Here is a 16,345-nt window from a genome sequence, read left to right as displayed (position 1 = left end):
CGTCCCTCCGTGCTGCAGGGATGATGTCCATCCCTGCAAATAGCTGCAGAGGAAGAGCACTCGATTGCCTGGGAAACCTGGGGCTGCCACAATGTGCTCACCACACACTCCCTCAGCCTTCAGCCTGGAGCAGAGATGCACAAAAGTCTGTGTTATCCTAGTGGCTTCTCTACAACACGCAGGAGTCAGTGTCACCTCTGTGGCAGCTGGTGGCTGCAGGGCTGCCAACCTGCCGAGAGCCAGCCCAGGGCACAGGCAGCTCCAGGCTGCCTTCAGCACAGAGCAGGGAGAGCACACTGGCAATTAGGAGCTCCTTTCCCGGGAGGGGAAGGAGCAATGTGGATGTGAAAGGTTGCTGTGCCAGCCAGAAGGGATATGTGGTGGCCACAGAGCCTGAAAGGACCAGGCTGCAGGACAGTGCGTGGAGCTGGGGCAGATCAAGGCATGAGGCCTGCAGTAAAGATCTGGGCAGGGGAATTCATCTGAGTGGTTTGCAGGGGGTTCTTTGTGTGAGTGAAGACAATGATCTTTAGCATGGAGGAAATGAGTTGTAGGTAAAGAGAAAATGAAAGAAGACCCACAGTCAAAACGGTCAAGCATGAACCAGTGGGTGTGACATCACAGCTGGGCACATCCTCTCTGCTGCCCTGCTGAGTGCCAGCTGCAAGGAAGGCCATCTGGAGCACTGATTTATACTGTGATTCACCAACATCAGTGACAAAAACAGCTGGCTGCCTCTCAGCTGTGGGTTCTGCTTTAATAATTAAATTCAGTGGTCCTCTTTCAGTCAAAGGTGCTTTCACTGTATCGTTATGAAAGTTCCACTTTAAAGTTACACTGGTGTAAATTTAATTTCTATCATACTTCTCATCTGGATTTGGGTAATGTCCTTTTTAATGCCATTATTTCTTTGAGAGACTGATGTGCCTGCATGTTAAAGTGAGGGCACAGCATCAGGATCTAAACTGTGTCCTGTTATAACAACCAAACCTGATCAATATCTGTACAATTTTAGAAGGTCTTACACCTACACTTTCTAGAGATCTTGCTTTAGGAAAACACCATACAGCAGAGTCTGTTCAGAAGGCAAGCAATATTTATAAGCTTCTTGTGAGGGTGATTTAGCTACATCCAAAGAATGTGTAGAAAAACTATTGGAAGCAGAGATAGCTTAGCTGTTTTCTTTGGTGTCAGAAATTTAACAATGCCTCATGGGATCCTTTCCAACTTTTCCCTAAGTGAAACTAGCAACTCAATTTTGTTCTTGCTGAATTCAGTGAGGAAAGGAACACTGCCTAAATTTGTTAGCATGCAAGGGGCAGGTTTTGGGATATTCCAGATAGTCTGTCCTTTCAGTTTCTCATCTTTTGACATCTTCTATCAGAGTCTCCTGGCAACAGTGGCACTTTTGACAAACAAAAGCCACACAGATACTGCTGTATCCCATCGGAATGACAATGACTTTCCATTCCAGTATTTATTCAAACAGTGTTTAAATATGTGAGGAACTACATGTAAAATGTAATGTTGTTGAGAAATATATTAAAGGATTTTGGAACTTGTGGCAAAACAACACTTGCACATGTAGAATGGACTAAACAACCACAATTTTTCAAATGCCTTGTTGGTGACCTCAATTCAGAGTTTTTTCAAGTAGTTAGCTTTGGCTGTAAAATAAAAACTGGACAAAAGACTCCTACAAAGCACAAACTACAATTTGCAGAATGAAATTCTTATAGGTCAAGAAGTTACAACTCTTAAAAAAATTATATTTAAAGTGAAACACTGCTCTTGCCTGGTGCATTAGCATCTACAGCGACAAAGGTTTTCAGGCATCTGAATTTTCTTCACAATTCTTTTACTTAAAAGACTTTTTTTTTAAGGATATTTATGGGTAGCCCAATATAAATACATGGCAAAACAGTGAAGTGCCCCTTACTATGGCTCTATGAGAAGTATAAAGGAATGGTCTAGGACTCGTGTATTTGATTTTTCAATTTAAGTTTTTTTTCATTCTAAACCACTGACATTAATAGAAAGATTAATTTCAAACAGATGCATTCAGTTTTATCTCTAGTGCAGAGCAGAATGGCATGGAAGGACTATTTATATCACAGTCCCTGTAGACATGTGTTTGATTGATCTGACCATTACAGAGCACCTTGTGGCACAGAAATAGCAAAATGGCCCCCAGCAGAAAGGCCAAATATAAAATGTGTGATGTCAACTTTGCTCTGTCTGTAGTGACATCACTTTCCCACTTACTTCCAACAGTGCTCGTTCAACTTTCTCTGCCCTACCAATAAAAATAGGAAAACTCTAGGCTTAATGGCAGTCCAGCATGCTGGTTGCAGAGATTCTCCTTGTCTTACTGGCTGTTTTGCACCTGACCCAGGTTACCAACCAGGCAGATTGTTCAGCTGAAATGCACTGTGATGGACAGATACTGCCAGGATGCCTTGGCAACTTTTTGGGAGACTCCCAGAAAAGGGCTCATTTGCCACATTAACATCCAGGTTAGAGAGCAAGCATGAAGAAAAATGTCTATACACCTATGGCTGCACTATGGGTCTCCTCAAAGGACCCATCTTAAAAGATTCTACTGGATATCAGCTACTCATTCCTTTTCCCAGGTGACAGCAACAACTGATATAATTTCGTAAGTGAGAAAGAGAATTAGATGGCAACACTGAAAGAAATTTTTTCTAACAGCAATGTGCACAGCTTATTCACTAACACAGCAAATCCTTTGTGAATTCTGTGCCAGCTTCTCCAGTTCAAGTCTACTGTACATTCACTTGATTTAAAAAGATTGGTTTTGGTCTTGCTTTAAAGTTGTGGTACTTATGCATGACTTGTGTATGAATGAGGTGAATGAATTCATTACTGAGAAGCCAGATTAAGTTCTGCAGCTGTTCCGCCTGGGGACCTTGTTCAAAGCATGGCCAGAGTGACTGAAAAATCCTTTACTGAATGAGGCAGTTTTAGGTTCAAGTGTAACATAGCAAGTAGCATTAGAAATGTTAGATTGGAAAATAAATTAAAATGACTTGCTTATACACATTATCTGCAGAATAAATATTTTTTAGAGGGCTGCTCTACAGGTAAGTAATGACACTGTATGAGTTGTACCCACAGCTGCCTGATCTTGAGGGTGTTAATTTGTGTCTTGAGTGCAGCTGTGATGTTCACAGCTAGTATTCACAACCAAGATGTCAAAGGAGCTTTACAAATTTTGGATCAAATACAGGATGTTTGCTGTGGCAGAGAACAAAGTGAGAAGGAGAAGAATATCTCCTTTCTTCATGTTTGGCATTTTACCTAGTGTTCTCTCACAGATGAGCTTTCAGGTATGCTTAGAAATTCTGAAAAAAATTTTCATTTTTGTAGTAGTTAAAATGCATACTATATAATACTGTGGATGCAAGCTAAGTCATAGATACTTTCCTTACCTTGTTTAAGCATGTTTCTGACTGCCTGTTTATGGCAGTGTTTTATTACTTAGGACATGACCATGCAATCATTTCATGTTTTCAGAGTTTCCAGCTTTCAGCTTCCAGCTTTCAGAGTTCATTGAACTGTAATGTTATGCATGCAAACAGTAATGATAGAAATGGCTTTATTGTTAGAGTACAGATTATAAAATATGGTCTGCTTGGTAATTTTGTATTAGTGTTAATGGATTTTTGTTTTAAATACAGCTGACTTGCTAAAAAATATAGCCATGCCTGTGGTCAAAAGGGCTTAGGAAAACATTTATAGCAAGACAGATCAAGAAATGAAATTGTGTGAACAGAGGCTCACAGGACTAAAACCCCTTTCATGAGCCTGAAAGTAATTGTCTACACAGCACAAATTTTTCTGTATAAATTAAAGGAAATTTGAAATTCCATTTAAAGAATATCTGAGCTCTGAGGAGAAGCAGTAACAAAGTAAAAAAATAGAGAAAGGAATTCAAACAGACAAAAGGTGTAGAGCAATGATGCAGTTCCTCTGTAACAGAGACTACAGCAGAAAAACACTATACAACTCTTGTTGATATAAATTTAGCAATGAAGAATTATTAGCAATGAAGAATATTTTGGATATGCTGGTTGTTTTTCAAAAAGTAAGACAACATCAGAGTGGCTATTTATGCTTGAAGGCATTTCTTACTTGTCCACCAGAATATATTGTTGTAGCATGACCTATCTTCAATTGTAAAATATCTTTAAAATTTCATATTATTTGTTAAATACCTAATTATTTTCTTATGTCTTACATACCGGTTTGCAATTTTATTTTGTGTAACTGAATATAGTAGCACATGACAGTGGTGTTATGGTTGTTCTTTGTGTGATTTTAGTGTAAAGCATTCAAATCAACCTCATTGGAACTATAACTGAAACAAGGAGTCACAGGCTGAACCAAAGGTGACAAGTGTGGCAGTAAGACTTTCAGGTTTTTTGAGTTACTTCTTCTGTGTTTCCACACAACAAAATAAACATAAGATATTTTCCTTTGATTTCCAGTGAACTGCAAGAACTTTAGACTCTACTTGGCTAACCAGCAGTAGTAATAGCAATAATAATAATAACAATGACAGTAACAATAATAATCACCAACAAACCAAACCAGAGAGTATCAACGTCACTTTTGAAGCCATTCACTCTCTACAGACTGCTGCTCTGTCACGATGTCTACAAGTTCCCTGAATCTTCAGTTTCAAGTAGTCTGAAAGAACATCTTGTAGGTTCTCTTAGAATACTCCTTGGACTTGGTAAAAGGTAACAGAAACCATGATGCTTCATGTAAAAACCACTGAGGGTCAACAGACATTTTCAAATAACTAACTTGTTTTCCTAGGGAATTATTAACTTCTGAAGTTACCAATATGTGCTTCCTTGTATCTTTATTCTTAGGCAAATTGAAGAATTTTAGTTTTAAACTACAATAATTCACAATGAATCTTCAGGATGAGAGAAGAAGCAGCAGAATGTAAATGAATGCCATGTTGCATTGTGAGTTGGGCTATAATAAATGTTTATATAACTCTAGTAAATTATTATTTTTTCTAAATTTTATTTCATCTTTGCTAGAATATTCCTGAGTGTAAGGAATGCTTAGGCATTAGTTAGACAATACATAGTTTTTGCAATAATATAGTTAAACTGTTTCTCAAACCTATGAGATGCAGATTTTGAATTGTTTCTATGATTTAACCACACACAGACCATAATAAAAGCTCTGCAATGGGGTGCTAGATGATTCCTTCATGCAGCCTAGTGTTTTAAGGCATAATCACATCAAGAGCTAGAGATCTATTCTAGACCTTTTCACCCTGGGGACATGTGTGTGTATATGTACACATAATTTCTAGTGGAATTGGTGTAGACAAAATTTGCAAAGGAAATTATACAAGTGAAGACTGTAAAATCACAGCTTCCTTTCTTTACACCTTATTTAGAGCCAAGAAAAGGCCTTTTTGTCTGCTTCTTCATACACAGAAGTAATTAAGACTGTGTTTAAGCCCTAAAAATGTACATTAGCTATGACAGGGAAGGAAGCAAATAGCAGTGCTCCTAATTTTACATTACTCCAAATACTTACCCATATCAGAGTTGCAGAGTCACATTGCTGATCATTCTGTCATTCTAGCCTGAGGTATACACATATCTTCAATGGTGGATGTGAAGAAATGTAAATTGATTTATGTTTCTGGCATGCTCATTTCTTGTCCTTCAAGGAGTAATTTTGAGTTTGCACTAAAATCTGAAGAAAAGTCATGTAGCTAATCTTTGCCTTTAAAAGTGAACAGTAATAATACACTTTCTTAGTATTTCTCACAATCCTGTCACTCTTTGCCCATCCCCCCAAGTGCTTAGAACTATGCAAATTCTTGATGGGATAGCAATAACTTCAAGAGAGTTTGCAATTCTGTGGGCAGTTTTACAGCAACAAAAGTCTTGTACTTTATCTTAGGTTTTGGATTCTATTTGATCCACATTTTTTATAATAATGTCTCTGAGCTTTGCGTCCGAAGCACACAGCTGCATATTATGCTGAGATCATCAGTAAAAATATTGACCTCTAGTTGACTTTTAACATTTCTGAGGAGTCCACTAAAATGCATCCTCAATGGATGATTTTTATTTTTTTTTTTTTTAATTCCCTACAGGCAAGTCTGCATTCTTTTATTCTTGTACAAATTCCCACCTTTCTCTCTTGAAATATTAACTTCCTACATGTCATTGCATCAAATTCCACTGCATTCCAAAGATAAGAAATGTGGAGCATTTTCCTTGCCCAGAATACTGATCATGTGTTTCTGTGAAAAATACTTGATGAGACAACCTGCCATTCTCACACTGTTGCATGTTTAGTCTATTTTCAACCTATCCACATTTTTTTTTCAGTAAAGACTTATTTAAGCCCTAACTATTACAGTCTTAACTCCTGCTCAAATGAGTTGTTTTCCCAACTCATTTCCCAATATAATGCTTCTTTTTTGAACCTATATTAATATTCTGTTGAGCCATGTTCTGGTTTCCAGATTGATGGTACCTTTCTCTGGATGAAAGCTCCATTGTAAATTCTCACTTCTTGATATGTGGTTTCATTTTCCGACTCCTTCAGAATTCTGGAATAAAAAAATATCTTTCTCCCTAGCAGAAAAAAACCTAAACCAAAACCATAAATAATTTATTTGTGTTTTTGTTTATGCATTAAAACTTATTATGTGTCTTAAACTAATGCAAAGTACTGATTTTTTGAGTCATACCTACTTTACACCTTATGTTTTTCTTGTAATTTCCTATGAATAGAACTTTGACCTTTTCAGAGAGAATATTATCAGAATAGAGAGAATATTATCTTTTTTATCTGACTTCCATTTTTTCTAGCATCAATTTCAGACAGCCACACTATACATGCTTCTCTGTAGCCATTAACTCTGCAAACCTTCAAAGTTAATAAACTTCATACCTGTCTTTGCATTCTTTTCTCTCTTTTCTCCCTCCCATTTTTCTTATTTTTCATTATAGGAATGGAGTGAGTGGGGGAATCTGTGTTTTAATTTCTTTTGACAGGTTCATCTTGTCTGTCTGTGTAGTCTCCTTCCTTTAGTTGAATAGATTTTTCACTATTTTTTGATATAATTGAAAACAAAACCCAGAAACAGTGTCATTGTTCTCCTCTGTGGTGATAAATCCCTATGAAAATATAACTATGGAAATAAACTTACTGGAAATATACAGGTTGATTATTATACCAATTTGGGGAAGAAGCAGTGTAAATAACAGGGAGAAGCAGATGGACATACATTCCATCTTCCCAGATGATTCTGAGCGCACCCAGGAACTCCAGTTCCCCTTTGCCGAGAGAATTAGCTTTGGGAATTGCTGCTACAGTAAGCATCAGCATGAGTTACTCAGCATTCTGGAAGCTGTGCTTTTAGGAAAGTATGAATTTAAGGCAGATGAATATGGAAAAGCCACAAGCTGTTCAGCACTTTTGCTGCAGATCAGTGCTTCCCACTTTTCCGGACAGACCGGCAGATTAGTCACCAGTTTGTAGCAGAGGAGTGCTACTCTGCAGTATTGAATTCCACCCTGGAAAGAAAGCACTTCTACAACCACTTCTGGCTCTTGCTGTCTCAGGAGGATCTGAGTATCAGACTGTATCAGTCAGATGTAACTTCCCTGATCACTAATATCAGGAACTTCTGTTTGACTGCTATGATGATGGAAGTTGTACTGCATAATGTGTTGTAGAATGTAATGCCTCTAGCAAGCATGGTCAAATGACAGTCCTTTGTTTGAAAGATGCGATTTCCTGATTGGCCAAAAGCTTGTAAAAATTATTAATATTTCATTATCTAAATGAAAGGATTTACTGAGTGGGATTCTGCCAGGGAATGTCCTGGGTGATGGGTAAATATTTCCATTTCGATGTAGATGATGGAAGTGAAAGCATAGCTATTACATTTGTCAGCAGTGCCAAGTGAGGAGGGGCAGCAACAACCTTGAAAAATTCAAAATAATCCCATAATGATGAAGCCATCTTGCTCCTCAATTTCAAAAGTCATATGATTTGTGAGCACTCATTAACCACCCAGTACAGTGGGCACTTAGCTTACAGTGACCATCTTGTCTAAAGGTTTTTAAATGAAAATTTCCCATGTGTAAAGTTCAATGTCTTGGGGTTCTGAGGTCAAGATGACCCCAAGATTGTAAAAAGTGCTTTTCTCCCAACCCACACAGCCAAAAAGGAGTCGGAATGCATAGGGATGGCATCTCAAGGTTGTTTATTTTCTCTATTTATAACATGTTTTCTCAAGGAGCTGTGGTCTGTCTAGCAGGTCAGTCTGCGACAGACTCCAACCCTCTTGGGGTGGTGTTACCATTTTATACTCAAAACTACGTGTACTGGGTTTACAATAATGTGCCAATATCTATTATTTATGTTGGACAGTGTATCTGTACCTTAAACCAAGAGAAAAGTGTCACAATCACAGCAAGACATGGAGGGCAAGAAGAAGGAGAAGAAGGTCAGGATATACCCAAATCCCTCCATCTTGTCCCCTTGAACCCTTTATTTTAAAACCCTAAAATTCTACTTTTTCACCCTGTGTTAATTCAACTATCACACTACTCAAAACCTTTGGCTTGTAATTTCTCATATGAAATTGGCAGCTTTTTCCATGGCCTAAAATGGAAGCCACAGGTGTTTTTGACTTCTTGCCAAGGTCTCTGAGCCCCCTGCCAGGGTCTGCCAGGGCAGCCAGAGGGATGTCCTGGGTTCCCACACAATGGAGGCTTTTAAGGAACTATTTTTAATGCAGGGGAATTTAACACTCATCATATCAAGGCTTTTGTAAATTTCTTCTTTCAGGAAAAGAAGCAGTAATTTAACAGCTTTTTAGCCTTTAGTTACACAGGGGTGTGCTAATGGGACCTGTAGCGTGGTTTAAGTTGGATCTGTTTTGTGGCCCTGTGCTATGTTTTATGGAAAAGTCCAGAGAAATGTTGACTGGGTTATATCCAAAGGAATATTTCAGCACTCTGCACTCCCCAGATTAAAGCAGTAATAGGATACGACACCTCCAAGACGCTAAAGATAAGTCTGGCCTCTTCTCAGTGAATACTGCAGGATCTAGTTGGGGTTCAATGGTATGAAAGAGCGCACAGCTGCTTTTTCACAAATGAAGAATAAATTCTTACCTCAAGCTCAGATTTCCTAGTTAGTTCTTTTCTGTCTTGAATAAGAAAACTCTCAAAATTTAAATCTTAGCCAGGATGACAGAGTGTCAGGATCCGACAGGCCTGCCTGCAAATGGCCATTTCTTTTGCTATTTTGTTGTACATTTAAAAATGTTTCATGGATTACTTCATACCATTCTGGTTATTAGAATGTCAGTTTTAAGTGCTTCTAGCCACAAAGTAACTTTACCTAATGTTCCAACTGTGAGAAATTTGCCTTATCATACCCACAAGAAGCCCATTCTAGGCAATGGCTCTGGCATCGTGTTCTGGATGTGTAGGTTTTCTGCCAGAAGAGAGCATATTTTCAATGGATTATGTTAGTTTATTTTCAGATCTTGCTGGGAAAGGGTGTAGATCTGCTGCAGTCAGATCCTTCATAGCTACTTGCATGTGACAAGCAGTAATCTTTGTATGAACACTTGAACCAGAAGGAGAAGTAGCCAGAAGACAGGAATGAGTGGCCATAGGGCATGTATGTGTGTGAGTGATAGGGGGATTGCAGCACCAAGTTGGGCAACCTAAACACCAGTGGAATTGAGGTATTGGCTTGTCTGATAAACAAAGTTAACCAGGCATTCACTGTACAAAGGCCTCATGAAAATAAATATATCCATTCACTCTGGAATTTAGGTATTTAGTGCTGATTGCTCTAAAGGAGCCCAAAGGGAAATTAGAAATTCTGTCTTCAGAGCAGGGCTTGAATAATGTTATAACTACATGAAAACAATGAAGGGGAAAAAAATTAAACAGCTGCTTTTGAAATAAATACCATCAATTCTGTCCCGTGAATAAAACAGGGATTCCTGTGAAAAAGATGGTATATGATCATATGTTTAAATTCTTTTTTTACTTTATATTCCTTGTAGCACTGTATTAACTGTATGCAGAAGCTTGTAATGCTAAAGTGCTTTGCTCTTTCATTTCTTTAATTTTTAGCATGGCTATGACATACCAGATACCCTATATGATGGGCAAATGAGGGGGCATGGGTGCTGCCCTTACAGCCCCTCTGTGTCTCCAGCATGGCCCTGTTCACAACACTGAATGCTGTGTCAAAAATGGACATATTTTAAGAGGAAAGAAGTATTCAAGGAAAATGAAGACAATTGGATGCTAAGAAATTACTCAGGAAGGTAAGGAAACAGCACACTGCATGTTTTGAATCAATGAAAAAGATTTCTGCATTTTGTGTTGCAGAGTACAGTCGGGTTTTTTTTAATCCCAGCCACCAACTAAGAACTACACAACTGCTCACTTGCACCTGCCACTAGAGAGATGAGGTAGAAAATTAGAGGAAAATAAGCAAATGTCATGAACTGAGACACAGAGAGTTTAACAGGTAAAGCAAAAGCCACACATGCAAGCAAAGCAAAAGAAGGAATACTTTTACCCCTTGGGAGGCAGGTGTTCAGCCATCCCAAGGAAATCTGAGCTCTATCACACCTAACTGTGACTTGAGAAGACAGTTGTCACCACTCTGTGTATCTTTCCCTTCCTCCTTCGTCACCTTTAAATACTCATGCCATATGGTATAAGGTATCCCTTTAGTCCATTTGGGTTACCTTTCCTGTCTAAATCCTGTAGAAATCCTTTCGTTTTCCCTCCTAAATTCTTGTGCAACCCCAACCTGCTCACCCTTGGTGTGGGGTGAGAGGCAGGAAAGGTCTTGTCTTGGTGCAAGCCATGTGCAACAATAACTAAAACTGCTTTATCAACGGTTTTTCCAGCACAATTCCATGCTAGCAGCTGTGAGGAAAATTAGCTCTATTCCAGCCAAAACTAGCACAATAGTCTATTGCATCTCAGTAATGACATAAAATGAGATGAATGTTACAGTAGTGTTATCATTTAATAGATCAAATGCACAAATGTCATTGCTTATACACATCTACTGAAACAAATATACCTTGAAATGAGCAGAATTAATCAACAGGTCACCCCTACCTTTGCCTTTCAGAGGCAGCTAAATCAGTTCCCTACATGCAGCTGCAGGAACAGAGTACCAAGCAGGAGTTTAGTATGCAAGCTGCTGCTGTTCTTCTTCTGCCTAAGTGAGAAAACACGACTGTTTCAACAAGCTGTTAGTAACTCTGTGTATGTACTGTGTAGTGTATTATGCAAATTCACTCCTTTAAACATTAATTTGAGGTCACTATGGAAAAATGCCAAAATTCTCACAGTTAGATGAGAAACTGCACTTTGATAAGGTTAGCTACTAATTTTGTTAATTTATTATTGCGACCCATATTAAACCATTTGATCTTGTCATTGCAAATACCAATTTTCTTACACTTTAATCACTTCAGTCTTTATGAAAATTTGTACCAGCCTGTTCAGTCAATAATTGAACTAACAAAAGCCTGCACTCAACTCAACAGTGGTGTTTTCTTCCATGTGTAACTGCTACCAAATAGTGGCCAGCTGGGCTTGTTGTGAGGCTGAATGCCCAGAGTTTTTGGGAATGGCAGAACAAAACAATGCTGCATAGGCTGAGGCCAAGCACTGTTACAAAGACTTGGATGTGAAATGCCAAACTACATATACATATTTGAAAAACAGGAAGCTTGTTTAACTCTGCTGAGATCTGATTGTGACTGAACTGATAGCTAAGGTGAGGTGCTTGTCTGGAACAGATATAAGCTTGTGGTTTGGCTGTTCGTGGTGGAGTGATGGGTGTTGAAAGATTGAAGTCAGAGGGTGTACAGATCACAGTGCATTTCAGCTGGCTTTCACAGTTATGTGGCGTTGTATGTGAATTTATTCTGCCTGGAGGGCCTGCTTAATTTAAGATCAAGTTAACTGATTAAGAGGTATTAAGTCAGTATGCTAGCAGACTAAAACTAGCACGAACGAGCAATGTGCATTTTTTAAAATTTTTTTTGGTAGCTGCAGCTCAGTGGCATTGCTAGACTGTACAATATTGTCACTTGACTGATAACATATTTGCTATTTGCAGTATGGTTGGGTTTTTTTGCCATACCGCCTTTTGCAGATCAATTAAGACATGAATCTAATGTGCCAATCTAATCCTTCCTGGTTTGTGGGGAGGCAGAGAAGAGGATCCTGTAGGAACACTATGAGAAAATATTTGTAGGAACACTATAGAAAAATATAGGAATGCTATGGGAAAATGAATGAAGAAAGCAAAGGCCAGTATTCTTAGGTTATGTTTATCCTTGCTGTGCAAAGATTTGAGGGTTCAGGGAGTGATGGTGACTTAATGGCTGTTGAGGAAGAAAAAGGGATAAAGTTTAATCTCATTCCAATCTTTTTTTCAGCAAACTTCTGCAAGTAATGTGACCATGAATGTCCATAAGCTGTGGACATTTACTACTGAATAAAACCCCATCTCTGCAGGGTCTGCTTCTCCACAGACTGACAGATTTATTAAACTACAGGGTATCACCATCCAAATGATAAGTAAGAGTCTGACTGAGAGCTGTGCAGTCAGAAGAGTTAATTTTCAATGAAAATCCTCCACAAAGGCCCTGACTCCAGTCTGCATCCAGTGTATGGCAGAATAAATGCTGAACACTTCTGGTTGTGAACGCTCAGAAACTCTGCTTACTTTTAAAAACAAAGGCTGTCTTTGCAAACTGTGCATGCACTTAAGTTGCTCTCCTTCTTTATCCTTTGTCCACATGCATCTTCACAAGGCAGAACTTAACTAGTAACTCTTCCATTCTCAATATCTTTCTCCAACCTCATCTCTTTTTTCCTTTTTTTTCCTTGCCACCCCACATCTCCCACCAGTCTTCCTTGCTGACCCTTCTGCTGACATTTTTCATTGTATTTCTGCTTAGTTTTTTTCCACCACCATGTTTCTCTGGCCTGTTTTCCCCTCTTATTCCCTCTCTACCCTAGTTGCTAACTTCATTCTGAGCAAAAGTATGTCTGAAACTTTTCAGACTGACTGAAGGTAGAGAATCAACTTAAAATCTTTCCATTTCAGTGGTTAAACTTTTCAAAACTAAAGCAATTATAAATGGGTTTTGCTGGCTATGTCCTTACCATCCAGTAGTATTTGCATGAAAAGATGAAAATTGAAATGCCATTCCTGGGTACCTAAGACAGTGTTATTGTACTGGCATGACAAAATAAAAATACTGAAATTCAGTATCAGTTATAATTAATTATTAATCAGGAAGGTCTCAGAGACTCTGAATTATGAACAGAAACATTTTTCTAAAGTATTCAAAAGTATTCAGAACCCTAACAAGGTTTGCTGGATTTCTTAAAGATGCAAAGTACAAAGGCCCTGATCCTTCTGTGTTCAAACCCAATTTCATGCTTTGCACTGCATCTCTTTTATTAGTTTTGTTAAGAATTACTTAGTGTGTCACTTAAAAAAGGATTCTGTTTACATTTTAACCTTTGGTTTCCTATATCTCTTTACATACTCTCACGTTTGCAATGCAGCGTCTGTCCTTGTGCTGTGGATCTTTTCTGTGCAAGCTGACTGTAAATTTAAATGTTTGATGCTCCTGAAGTTCTGATAGGTCAACATTTGTTTTCATCTTGAAATGGAGTTACCTGTTTGGCATATCGAAAGTTTAAATTTTAAGCTTTTAAAAAGAAGTAATCTTGAAATACAATTTTTTCTTTGAGGAACTGTGAGGGAAAAATAAACATATTAATACAAAATTTTGTACCTGTTCTATTTGTTTTTGCATTTGGTTTTGAGAGCCAGTGTGAGATACAAGCCGTCTGTGCAGCATTTTAATAAATAACCCCAACAACTTGTTAATAAAATAATTTACCTAGATTAAAGAGTTGTAGTCATCATGCAAGAAACTTTAGAAAAATATGAGAAGGACTGTACTGAGAAACTAGTCTTCCTAAGAAATTTGTTTTAGATTACCTTCCAAGAAGTTAAACATTTTTCTTCATAAAATGGTTTAATAAAAAGCAAATAATACAATAGCAGTAAATAGAGTTTTTGAAACATTTATCTTCATTCATAATAAATGAGAATATTTTAATGTTTTTCTTGGATGCTTGAAAGTAATATGGACATTATTTTCTTATGTTAATAAAACTTTAATTTTGTATACCTCTGGAATAATTTATGTTAATGTTTATTTACTTCTGTAAAGGTAAAAATTATTATTAGTATTATTATTTGAGATGTAGGGTGCACTTTCTCAGATAATGATTCCCAGTTTGAGGGGAAGATGCTTTTCAATTTTGCATGTCTAATGTGGTATATGCTGTAAAATTGCTGATCAATATTTGATGAATATTAATTTTCAGTTAAGTAATTTTGAATGTGGAAGAATTTTTTTTTTAGTTTTCTTTTTCAGTTGTTTGTTTGGTTGGTTGGTTATTTAGTTAGTTGGGTATTTTTAGTTTTCTTTTTTTAATATTTCAAAAGGACCACTAGCACAAATATTTAAGGAAACCTTGAAAAATTAACTTGAATATTACAATAAAATGAATTCCAGTCTGCAAAAGTAGCAACTCTATGTAGAAGAAAATATTCAGGCGCATAACTAAAAGTTTACAGAGGTAATAATTATTCATATAAGTTGTACCATTAGAAAAGAGACACTGTATTATCTGCAATAGTCATGAGCAAAACAACACAAAATTAAGTGCTTTAAAAGATGTTCTAATCAGAAACTATTAACTCAACAATAATTTTAGGTAATGGATGTCTGAGAATCTTGTCATTTATTAGGGGCCAATTTGCAAAGAAGCAGGAAAATTTGTCAAACAAATTGGCCCATAATGAATCATATGGTCTGTTTTCCTTGGATATGCAGTTGGCTTCAATCAATCTGTCCTTTGAAAACCCCTGAGCTCCCTCAGACTAAGAGTCTACTACTACTTTAGAAACTTCAGAGTTAATATTTCCTCAAGAAAAATTTCATAAAATCAAAGGATGTTTCACTTCCTAATAAATATAAGTAAACAGATGTTGTAGAATGATTATTTAGCAGTAGTTTCTAAGGACGAATGCTTATATTCTAATATTAAACATATAAAACATCTAGTATAATGTGTTTCCAGATTACATTTGATTATAAATTAAGATTATATATTGATCTAATTAATACTATATAGTAAGGTAATATAATGTGTTTTCACGGCTTACATGATGAACTCATTTGAATTGCTACTCTTTCATGTTGAGATATTTTAATATACCATGTAATATATAATTATAAAACGTTGATCTATGTATGAATGGTATGTTCTAATATATACAATTTGAATATAATATATAGAAATATATTATGTATTATTGTGTAGTTATATAGTTACACGTACTTTAGGAGGCTGGAAAGCTGCCCAGCAGAAAAGGACCCAGGGGAGCTGGTCAAGAGCAGCTGAAGGTGGGCCAGATGTGCCCAGGTGGTCAAGAAGGCCGAGGGCATCCTGGCCTGTGTCAGCAGCAGTGGGGCAGCAGGAGCAGGGCAGTGACCGTCCCCCTGGGCTGGGCAGCACTGCGGCCAGAGCTGGGAGTGTGTGTCCACTTTCTGGGTCTTTCAATGTCCTTTCAGGAAGGACATTGAGGAGCTGGAGTGTGTCCAGAGAAGGGAAAAACCTGGGGAAGGGTCTGGCGTACAAATCCATTGAGGAGCAGCTGAGGGAGCTGGGGGTGTTCAGTCTGGAGGAAAGGAGGCTCAGGAGGGATCTTCTCTCTCTCTTCCATCCCAGAGAGGTGGCTGTAGTGGGGTGATGGTCAGGCTCTTCCCCCATGCAACCAGCAACAGGACAAGAAGAAAAAGTCCCAAGCTGCACCAAGGGAGGTTTAGATTGGATATTAGGGAAAATCTTTCACTAGATGGGTTACCAAACACCGGAAGAGGTTGCCCATAGAAGTGCTTGACTCACCATCCTGGAAGAGTTGAAAAATCATAAAGATATGGTGCTCAGGGACATGGCTTAGTGATGAATGCGGAAGTGATGTGTGGGAACTCAAAATGTCTCTCAGACATTTTTAGAGGTTCCAGGCCTTGGTCAGAAGCATTTTGGACCCTGGCAGGCAGCTGGAAACAGCTGTGATTTTGAGTTTGAGCCATGGAATGAATTGCCAACTTTGGACGTGGAACAAGCAGTCACAAAAGGTTAGATAGTATAGTAAAAGTAATTACAAA

General features: G+C 37.9%; 1 long non-coding RNA gene across 1 annotated transcript; it reads left to right on the top strand.

Moving 5' to 3' along the window:
* The first annotated feature begins 329 nt into the window (after nt 1–329).
* On the top strand, nt 330–15,622 carry LOC146763609 (uncharacterized). Its single transcript, XR_014951275.1, has 3 exons — nt 330–3,350; nt 4,346–4,412; nt 4,512–15,622. It is a non-coding gene; the product is annotated as an uncharacterized LOC146763609 (long non-coding RNA).
* The last annotated feature ends 723 nt before the right edge of the window (nt 15,623–16,345 follow it).

The sequence above is a fragment of the Lonchura striata genome, chromosome Z (assembly GCF_050655825.1).
Source record: "Lonchura striata isolate lonStrDom1 chromosome Z, ASM5065582v1, whole genome shotgun sequence".
Taxonomy (NCBI): Eukaryota; Metazoa; Chordata; class Aves; order Passeriformes; family Estrildidae; genus Lonchura; species Lonchura striata.
Note: the sequence above shows the minus strand (reverse complement) of the source record. Positions and strands in the feature narration are given on the sequence as shown.